This window comes from Anser anser, assembly GCF_964211835.1.
Source record: "Anser anser genome assembly, chromosome: 1".
Taxonomy (NCBI): Eukaryota; Metazoa; Chordata; class Aves; order Anseriformes; family Anatidae; genus Anser; species Anser anser.
Window position 1 is genome coordinate 2,728,296 of NC_139720.1, and position 11,062 is coordinate 2,739,357.

General features: G+C 43.7%; 1 long non-coding RNA gene across 2 annotated transcripts; it reads left to right on the forward strand.

The window, feature by feature from the left end:
• Positions 1 to 916: 916 nt before the first annotated feature.
• Positions 917 to 10,028, forward strand: LOC310891937. 2 transcript variants are annotated; one of them, XR_014577792.1, is made up of 3 exons: positions 917 to 1,041; positions 5,490 to 6,602; positions 7,324 to 10,028. It is a non-coding gene; the product is annotated as an uncharacterized lncRNA (long non-coding RNA). The 2 variants fall into 2 exon arrangements; XR_014577793.1 differs by lacking the exon at positions 7,324 to 10,028 and having other exon boundaries at positions 5,490 to 6,986.
• Positions 10,029 to 11,062: the final 1,034 nt, after the last annotated feature.

An 11,062-nucleotide genomic window follows, 5' to 3' on the forward strand; every position in this document is an offset into this window, starting at 1 on the left:
CATCAAACTGATTTCATTTCCCTTTTCCCCCCACCCTTTTTTTTCCCTCTTGTTATCTGACTTTAATGAGGCTTTTGAACTTTCTTGTTCTTGAATCAAATGCATCAAAACACTCTTGTTCTCATTCAAGTGGAAGCAAGGATAGGCGTAATTCTAGGTGCTCAGAGTTACCAGACATATGGACTCAAGTGTTTGAGTGCAACATTTCTCTAGATCACCCCTTGAACCTCTCCTGGGTTACCTCAGTCCAAAAGCATAATCTAGATTCAACTGGTATTTCTAAACAATGAATCTCACTCTGTATGACTACATTTTACATATTTAAAAGACACTTAACTTCATTAAGCCAATGGCTTCAGAATTCAAGTGTCCTCCAGATTTTCTAGGATGATGTGAATCAGAGTTAGAATAAGATATTTGAACATATGTCTTCACTGAAGCTACCTACCCACCATGTGTGCCATCCCATTGAAGAGGCACAATTACGATGGAAAGAAGACAAGGCCTTGGATGGATAAATTGGGGAATGAATCATTTTATAATTGCCTGGTTCTGTATATTTTCTCTCTAGGTATTTGCACATGTCCATTATTGGAAATAGGCAAGTAGGCAGGTGGGAGGATATCCAGACTGGCCTAATGCAGCCTGGTTTATTTTATATTATTATCTGGGATGATATGAGGAACAGTGGATGAGGAAGGCTCTGCAAAGGGGTGTGAGTTTGCCTTTCCATTTCCTGCCAAACGCAGCCTGCAGGTACTGTGAAAGGTGTGATGGGTCTACCAGCAGCATCTACAGTATACTGCAGACGAAGCTAGTAGTGTGCTCTCTTCTTTCCTGGTAACCATAGTAAACATCTGCTCTGTAATGAAAGGCCAAGTGGTTAGAATGAAAACTAATGGTAACATCATTGTTCTGCAGATTGGAGAAGGAAGTCAGCCTCAGAGCAGCAACTAAAGCAATTGCATTGAATAAAATGGACGGCTCAAGGGACCAAGGGCTAGAAACGAGAGACAGAAAGACCTACTAGATCATCTCATGGTCAGTACAAGATTGTTTCTGTACTCACTGAGGCCAATGCACTTTCAAATAATTCTAGTGAACATGGTATTTACTCACCCTTTGGGGAGAGTAGTCCAGAGTGCCTCCCAAGATATATATCAGTATAAAGCTTACACTTTCCTTTCCTTAGTTGATTCAAAACACACAATCTTCAGAGTTATTCTCAATAGACTTAGAGGCTCCTTGGAGTTCAGGACACAAAATACTTGTTAAAGCGCTTTGCTATCCACTAGGATTCTGTAATTGTGTTCTGCAAGTTCCTTTGGCTTGACCACAACTAGTATGGGAATACCAAAGGCTTTCACCTCAAGATCACTGTCAATCCAAACTAGACCAATGGCCAACTGAAGGATACTGATATTTGACAGCTGTGGGATGAGTTATATGGCAGGCACTGCTGTCTGGGTCAGAAGGTCACTTGTCCAAAGCGATTTGGATCTCTTTTCAACTGTTTTGGCAGAGAAAAGCAGAAATGACAGAGCAAGGAGAGGATAAATCGCATCACTCAATTGATCCAGTATCTTTTCTGGCATTCAGAGGTGGGATCCCAAGTTAGTAGGCTTCATAAGAGCTAACTTTAAAGAAACTACGAAAGACAGTAGGATTTATTTTTATTTTTTATTTTTAGAGGATTACCATTACATTTATGAAGAAGTTTTTATCTCTATCTTTAAACATTTTTGGAAGGAGTTCAGTGAAAATACTAATTTTGGGAAAGAAAAGCTGGGAAATAATAAACATTAGTTCCAATGTACTACTCTGGTGCCTAGAGATTTGCTTCTTTTTTCTAGATGTTCTAGTTAGTCATTATTTTCCTCTATTATCCTAGTCTTCCTGAAAAAGCGTTACATTGTTAGGGATGTATTCCAGGCAGGGAGTCTCACACTGTGGGAAAATGGGCCTAAAGGCAACTGAGCAGTACTCCCATCCAAAAATTTCAGGTTTGAGGCACTAAGCTGTTGGTTTTGGCATTGAAGACACTGCTGGAAAAGCAATATAGTTTGGAAAAGAATATGATTTCTTTGAGAAATAATTTGTGATGGAATATTTGCTTTTATTCCTAAATGCATTGCTGAAAAAGGAACAAGATGTATGTAACAATTAAATACTCACCAGCCTCATCAGAACAACAAGATGCAAAGCCACTGGCAGGACTTAGAAGATGGTACCACGAGGGCTTGGTATGCCATAGGTCCCTAGAGCACTTTGAATAAGTTATGGTACAAGATTTCCAAAAATTTTCAGATTTTCAAAAATATCTGTCCCTTGAGAGCTCCTGGATTTTCATATAATCTCAATATCCAGCCTGCTGAGCTGTCCTGAAAATGTCTTCCTTTGCAAAACCTCTTTGAAAATCTAGCAGATCTCTTCTCAGATAGTGTGATATTGTCTCATGTCAACCGATTATCTGGAAAAAGTGGCAGCACAAACTTTATTTGAAGTCAAGCACAAGAGGAAGTGGTGCGAAGAACATGGTCCATGCAGTCCAACACTTTGCAGGCACAAAGGGTCTACTCAAGAGATATTGGGGTGACGTCAACTTCCAGTTGACAACTTCAAAAACAATTGTTACATTTGTTTCCAAACATTGTCTTCTTTTTTGACTATATAAATGATTTGGACATGTACAGTACCATGCACTAGAGTCTACATCAAAACTGAAAACAGTGGGGTGTCTTGCAATGTAAATACTATCTGTGTTAAGGCACAGACTCCAGTTATGGGGTAACATTCTTGGAGACGGAAAGAATGCTTGTGTCCTCTTGGAGGTAAAATCACAACTATTTTGGTGTTGGGATGGTAGCTTTCTGGAGTGTTTCAGAGTTGTAACAGCACTGCTCTAAGCTGGGGAAAAGCAAAGCATTTTGAAGGGTTAAGATAGCTATTTGTGGACGAAAATGGCTATCACCAGTGAAGGTTGTTTTGCAAGCAAAGGTGTTTGGGACTGAAATCAAACCCTGCAGAGACTGAGAGAGGGCACTAATGATTATGTGGTGCTCTCTCAATCAATTTTATCAAGGGTCAGTTTAACCATTTGAGGAAGAATTTTTCCCTTATTGACCAGATGATCTCCCAGGGAACATCAATGCAGGTATGTGCCAAAGCAGTGTATCTGCTGCTGGAATTTGGTGAAGAGGGATTTGTCCAGCAAAACGTAGTTTTGTTCCAGCCCAGGCATATAAGTGGATGGGCAAAAATGGGGAAGAAAAGATTCTTTTTGTTTGTTCGGCAGGGGATTTCTGTTTAATCAGCAGTTGTTTTCAAAACCAAACACTGCCTGCCATGAGCCAAGGTCCAGGAAAGTAAATATCTGGGCCCTTTTCCAGGCCATGGCTGAGCTCCAAACTGTTCATGAAGAGGGAGGAGGTGGGAAAGTGTCTCCTGATGCTCTGCAGTTGGCAGGACTGGTGTTTGCAGCAGCACGGTGACAATATTCAGCTTGCCTGGCCCATCGTGTAGGATTGGGGTTGCTTTATAAAGCTCTTCAGCTATTCTCGAGTGATGCAGACCCTATACTGGCCACCCAAAATCTAACCACAGCACCTTACATCCCAAGAAGAGGACAAAATAGAAAGACTCCAGTGAGTTTTGGTTGAGTCCCTGCAAAAATCCAGGTGTAGCTTCTGATGACTGTAGATTTTGTGGTACAAATTGGGGTTCCCACAAGCTGGACATTCTGGGAAATCTGGCTTCCTCATACAGATCAGGAGCCTATTAGAGCCTTTTCACAAGGGGTTCTTGGGTTTGTTTTCTTGATTTCTATTGCCGATGTTATTTTGGGTGGAAAAAAAAAAAGTTTTTTTCTGAAAGTACATTTTTTTTATCACAAATAATTTGCAACAAAAAGGAAGTGAGAGTTTTCCTTAACTGAAAAATACAGTTTCCAAGTGTAAGCTTCTCCCCCTGCCCCCCCCACCCCCCCCCCCCCCCCAAGAAAACCCCACCATCTTCTACAGGAGAGAGACAAATAAACAAATAAAATTGTTTTGCAATTAGCTCAGAAGCTCGTTTTTTGGGGGGAAATCTAGCTGTAAGCAAGTGGTCAGGTTCAGAAAAAACTAGAGTGGAGCCACGATTGACATCTATGCTTTCTGAGCTGCTGACAAGAGTTGAAACCAAAAGACTGTCTCTCCACTCATAGGTTTTCAGCTTCTGTCATGCTCTACATGGTTTTGTAACAGCAGAAATGGAGTAACACTATGAAAGGTTTTGCAACTTTTGTTATCTTTAGGGTTGTACTTCATTCCACTTCAAGTCTTAATGTCTCTTCTCCTATCTGTGCTTATTATAATAGTCCAAGCATCTGTTTTCTCCCTGCTTCCATCCAAGCTTAGCACAAGTAGCTTGAGTATGTATCAGTTTTGGATATCTGGTGTACTGCTTCCTTTGCCAGGTCTTTTCATGCAAAACCCCACAATTTTACCCCATTGTTTATACTCTGTTCTTGGCCTTGTTGCTGTCTGCTGTCTCATACAGCACTTTTGTGTCTTTCCCTATTCAGATGTTGTTGCTGTTCTCTGCATCTTGTTTGAGGCACCAGCTAAAGTCAAAAGCTGGTTGAAGTGGGAACTGTTGGGCACCTCAGTGGGACACATCACTGCTTGGAAGGCACTGGACATGTAAAGACCAGAATAGGTTACAGTGAAGAATTAGATTGCCTGAGATGCTACAAAAAAGCTGAATAAAGTTGAGAGGGAACTGGGCCTCTAAATTGCACCTTGAACTGTGTATATGCCAATTCTTGTTTATCTCTGGAAAAATACATTATACTACTGGCATGGAAGGTCCCACCCATCTAAACCCCTACCATATTTTTGCCTTTGTAAAATCCATGTTCTAAAAAGCCTATCACAATCAAACTGAAAAAAAAGGCACAAACACCAGCACATAGAGCAGGTAGGACCAAACTAAGCTTCACCATCAGCAGTGAGAATTCTGCCTGATCATCCAGGAGGATTTTTTTCCTTTCTTCTATCTGATGAAAACTTCAAGGCTTCAACAGCTGTTGCTCTAAGTGTGTGTAGCTCTTTTTTTTTTCTTCCCAGTCTGTTCTTTTTGTTTTGTAATTTCTCTGAAAGACTTGAAAAATGTCAATTTTCCATCATTTCACAAAGGAGGAGACAATGTGGCGGATTCAGATTCGGATGCCATGGTAGCCATTGTCCCAGGAGGCTTGAAAACATGATTCTAAGAGATGTAGGTTGACAAGTACATTTTAAATCTTACTGTATCTTTTCCCTATTAATAAGTAAACAAACCGAAATCTCAAGAGTAACACAGATGAGAGAATTGAGTTTAAGAATACAAAGATTTTTTTTCTTCTTTGTAGGACAGAGGCAAAACTACTGGATAATAAGCGTCCCAGCCACTGACATTTCAGGTGACTTGGGTGATTCTCTTTCATTTTCTTCCTTTTTTCTGCTTAGACCATGTGTTCTTCAAAGACAAGGATGAACCTTTCTGCCTGACGTGCACCCTGGTTGCAGCCCAGCTGTATGTTGGAAGAAGCTCCAAATTTCCACCTTTCATTCTCCAGCACCTCATTCTGGTCTCACCTTCTCTATGGGAAGAATTCCTGGCTGCATTGGCCACTGGACAGCACTGATGAAGACTGAGAGGTCCTTTGGTGTTATCCATAAGGATGCAAGACTGGGATTTTAATTTTATATATATATATATATATTTTTTTTTCTTTTTTCTCCCAGCAAAACAGGTGAAGCATTGAGTGTTTTGGCCTGACTTTTCCAGTCCAGCTGCCTGCAGATTTCAGCATTGCTAATGGCAATGCAGGGAGTGGGAATTTGTTGGGGAAAAATACAATAATTTTCTGGTAGCTTATCCAAGCTCACTCAGAAAATCAGTAGCAGAAGCAGACATGTTCATCTTGTCCACTCTTTGGAGCTGATTGCAAAAAAGTGAAGAAGAAGCCAAGGAACCAGCATGGATAATGCTCATAAGAAGGCGGCTGGGCAAACAGCCTTGTTGAAAACTATTTGTAGGGCAAACGGAGGTGGGAGAAAGGGCAGGGAAGTTGCACTTGTGTATTCTCTGTTTTCTCCACCCCCGTTTCTGTGCATCTCAGCTAGAAGGAGAGGATGGAAGCCAGAGAAATTTGCTTTGAATTGACTGACGCTTTATTTAAAATAAAATAAAAAATCTGTTCTGTTTTGTTTTTCCTCTAGATGAATATTAGAAGGTGGCATAACTGACAATCCAGCCCACTACAACTTCGCCTCCTGTTTGGAGCTAAAATGGAATGAATTTAAGTCATTTTCTTTTTGTGGGCATAAAAGGGACTGTGGGCCTCTAATCGCTGCCTGGGGGGTTGACTCAGCCACCCATAAACTGCAATATCCAGTCATTTACTCCTTTTCTTTCAGTTGCTTCCAAATTGCTTTCAACAAGCTCCATGGCTGCTGGGGAAGGAGAAACTCTGCCTGCTCCTCATTAGAAAAGGAGTGAGGAGGGGAGAAACAGGAGCTTGGTGCCATCCATCTGCCTCCTTTCTCCCTTTCTTTCCTTTGCTCTGGGGAGTGAGGGTGAGTGAGGACATTTCCAGCCAGCGTGCAAAGCTGGTGATAACCCACTCTTTGCTGCTCTGGGTCTTGCACAACCAAATAAATACATTGCTGGTCACATCTGAATGTTGCATGGGGTATAAATACTGCTTTCTGTGCCTTTGGACTGGAAACAGCGTAGTAGTAGGGTACTGCTGCTATGGGACCAAGCTTTGTAGGTTTGGCTGGAAACTGGGAGACAGGTTTCTACGTAAAGGCAGGAAACCACAGCTCAGTTCATGTACTTTCCTAATTCCTGCGTGCACACAAAAAGCAGCAGGGATGAGTTTCTGCCAGAAGTCATTGCAGCAGCAACCTGTTTATTTTATTTTTTTTTTCCCTTGCATTTGGGGTTGCACCTTCTGCCTAGAATGCCAAAAAGGTACACAGAACCATAGAATAGAATCACAGAATCATTTGGGTTGGAAAAGACTTTGGAGATCACCACGTGTGCCTTTGAGACAAAGCCCAAACACCTTTTTGGGAATAGATTTTACATTTCAAGCATTCTGGAGAGAAAAACCCACCAAAACTTAATTATTATATCTAAAAGTTATGGATAAGCCATGGGTCCAGCACTCTGCAGTGTGGAAATGGTCAACCCACCATAAAGGAACTAGCCCTGAGCTGGTGCACATGGGTCTTTCCTTATTACTGGCCAGCAAAAATCTGAATTTATCGTGCTGTTTTTTCTTCATCCTAGATGTGACAAGCTGTGTCCTATTGGTGTCTTCCTGAATCCAACAATCTACATCAGCCAACACAAGGAGAAACATCTTGAGGTGTGCTCTGGGCTGCAAGCTGCTGCTGCTCTGGATGCAAATTTCCCAGAAATTGTGTTCCTCTACTGGATGTCTTCAACGATCCTCCCTTCCCAGCCTTCACTTTTCAGAGGGCGGGTCACAGAACGAGGTCATAAAATGTCCCCTTCACGTTCCTGCCTGATGGCTGGGCTGAGCGTGGCCCCACCAAAAGCAGGAGCTGTGGCTGTGTGCAGGGGAGGCTCCGCAAAGCAACCCCCTCATTTTCTCCAGCACTCACAGGGCTCCAGTGAGCGAAGCAGCTCGAGCAGAAAATACTGCATTGCACCAAAGGCACAGAGACAGGGAGAGAGAGAGAGAGAGAGAGAGGGAGAGAGAAATCCCACAGTCTGACAGGCAAAGGCTGTGACTGTCCCACTCCTGACAGGCTGCTGCGCGGCACGGCGGCGGAAGGCAGGAAGCATGCGCGATGCTCAGAAAAGCACTGCTCCAACCCCGAGAGCATTTTACTGCGGTGCCCTTTGTGATGAGCCACCCCGAAAGCTTCTGTCTCGGCTCAGGCACCTTTGGCATCTGTAGACGGGGAAGGAAACGTTTCCAGCTTGCTGCCTGAAAATGAAAACTGCGATGTTGGCTCAGCGGAGGGAAGGGGTCAGCGGAGACAATGACAGCCCATTTTCTGCAAACATTTCTCTGGCGAGTTTTCCCGTTTCTGTGCACTTGGCTCTGCTGTGGCTGTGAGACCCTTTTGCTCTCTGCCCTTAGGACTCTGCAATAAGCTTGGGCAGCCTCCCCTTTTTCCATCCACTACTGCAAGAAGTCTCTTTAGATACTAGCAGCTAATCCAACGTAGGGGCACGGTGGTAGTGGCAGAGACCTGCTGCTTGCCAGCTGCCTTCCCCTCGGCTCCCTCTTCCTCAGCATCCTCAGGCTGTCTCTGGTTTTACAGTCACATCGTCCTCATTGAACCTGGAATGATCTCCGGGCACAGCAACAGCCAAATGCCAAAGGAGGAGGAGGAGAGCAGGTGCAGCCTGGCCTAACAGCCTTGGCCATGAACCCCACCTCCAGGACTGACCCTAGGAAGCCTGCGAAGCCAGGAGTGCTTCCTAGGTGCAAGCTCAGGGCAGGGAAAACAAAAAAACCAAATGAATAAGAAAGCATAATGCTCTTAATAATGCTCTTATAATATCAGTGTTCAATCACTGTTTATTTCCTGTCCTTCTCACACCAGGCTCTTCTACGTTGTGAAGTCTCGACAGCACGTAGGCAGCTCTACCTTTCTCCAGGAAAGGCAATCATGATCCCCTTCCTTCACAGCTGGCAGAGAGAGAGAAGAAAGCCTATTTCCATTTTACATGACTGGAAAAACGGCAAAGGCCCATAGGTGCCCATGGAAATGGAGGTCCCATGGAAATTAGGCCAATCAGGTCTTCTGTCCAGTGTCCAGGGCTGCTGACCATTACCTCCCTGCTAGAAGACCTTTTGGTCCAACCAAAATCAATCACTGCTGTCATTGGGAGACAAATCAGGTCTCATATTCAGGCTGGTGATTCAAATTGCAGGTGGTTAAATTTGGGGTTACACTTTTTTCTCCTATTGATTCTATAGGGTGCAATGGCCTGGATAACACTGAACAGCCCTTGAGTGACAATGAACCCTCATTGTGGTACCAAAGCAAGGCACCCAGGGTAGGCTATCTGGTCTTGAACTCATGCTTAGTTTCCTTGAATAGGAAGGATAATTAGTAAGGTTCATCTCAAAAATAGTTTGAGTATTCGGGCAGTCTCCAACTAGGAAGTGGAGACAAGAAGGAAGGCTGGAACTGGAAACAAACAAGCAAACAAACAAACAGGAAAAAAAAAAAAGATTCATGGATTTAAGCTGTGAGAGGCAATAATATCTCCTGCAGAGACAGTAAACACAGAGGAGCTGTTTCCAACGAGCACCCAGTAACAGATCCTTGAATCAGTGAAAGCTCAGAGGTAGGGGAGGGGGAGGCAGGCGTGCAAACAGGTATCTTATTAACAGAGAAAATAAAGTGAATCTTTCTCTTCTTATCTTCCTCGCTGTCATTGTTCATCTCAAAATCAAAATGACACAATATTGGGCATCTCAGGAAAGAGAAATGAGAGCATCGACAGAAAATGGGGTGGGGGGAGCGTTCATAACCTGTTTTGGGGTGGATTCCCCAGCAAAGCAGCAAGGGTTTGATGCTGCACACACATGGGATAGCTCCAGCTTTGGGGTACTCCACAGGCAGCTGCTGCTGCGTGGGTGCTGGGTGCATGTGCAACCTTCAGGCCTTGCCCAAAGAGCTCAGCACCCCAAGAGGGATAGGAATAGTGAGATAACCCATGGCTATTGCAGTCAGTGTCATAAGGAGAGGTCAGAACCTTCCAGGAAGACCTACAAGCTGCTGGCTGCCTGTAGGCTTCAGAGAAATGGTGGACGAACCCAGACCAAGGACAGGAGTGCTGCGTGGTGTAACGTCTATGGCCCTGATGCAGGAGACCATTCCTGGTCCCTGAAAACTTTTGAGATGTTCTCGGCCATTCTTTGGACTTTTTTCCTGCTTTCACTTTGGAGACCAGGGAGTTAATTCTAGCCCACTTCATGTAGGGCTCCCAAAACCTCCACTTGAGACACAGCAGGCAAATCTTGAAAAGGATTAGGCCCTATAGGTGATGGTACATAAGGAAGAACCAGGTGGAGGCTAGACCACAGAGACTGCAGTTTCACTGATAGGGAATTTGGAGGATTTAATAGTTGGGTGGGCAGTAGGAAGCACCCCAGAGAAATCTGACATCCAAAAGACCAGGCTGTGTTTCCTGAAGCTTCTTCTCCTTAAAGGTACCTGAAAGTGGTCCTGAGAAGAAGAAGCACACACAAATCTCTAGTTACTTTTGCTTTGAGAGCTCCTTTTCCATAAAAGGGCCAAAACACAAAGAAATGAGGCATTATATTGTCCTTCCATGTAGGGTAATGCATTTCTCAGTGCTCTCCATCCATTTGGGCAGGGGCTTCATATTGCAATCAGTAGTGGACTTCTTTTTCAGCACCATCTGTATTTGTCATCTTTATCAATCATCTTATCATCATCTCACGGTTTCTGATCCATATTGTTTCTAGAGTATGATTTTCTGAGCTATCTATATAAATGGCTTCAGACTCCCTGTTCATGAGACATAACTCCAACTTCAGCTTTTTTAGGGTCTTATGGTGGGATGTTATAGATACTTGCAGCTAATTGTCATCATTAGAGAATGACAAGCATTTCTAGGGTTCAAGTTGAATGAACTTGAAATGAACCTTAAATGTCAATTTAAGACAAGCTGCACTTACTCGTGCTTATTTGTCTTGAGGAAGGACCAGATGGTCAGTTGAGATACGGGCTGTTGGGATGGAAACTCACCCTTAGCATCTACAGGTTGAAGCACAGCAACAACCGAGGGTCTGTGCCAAGGGTGGCTTTAAACCTGCTCAGATTTTGAGGGGGTGGATGCTGTGTGGGGAAACCCTCACTTGGTCTTAGGCTCGTGGAAAGGCAGACAACGCTAACAGGTTAATGTGGAGTTGCTCTTGTGTGTGCATGTTGTTAGTCATGAATGTCTAGCTGGAGACTCAGGGTTCAGACCTCTTTGTTAGCAGAAGGGGTGGGTCAGACATGCAGGTGACATC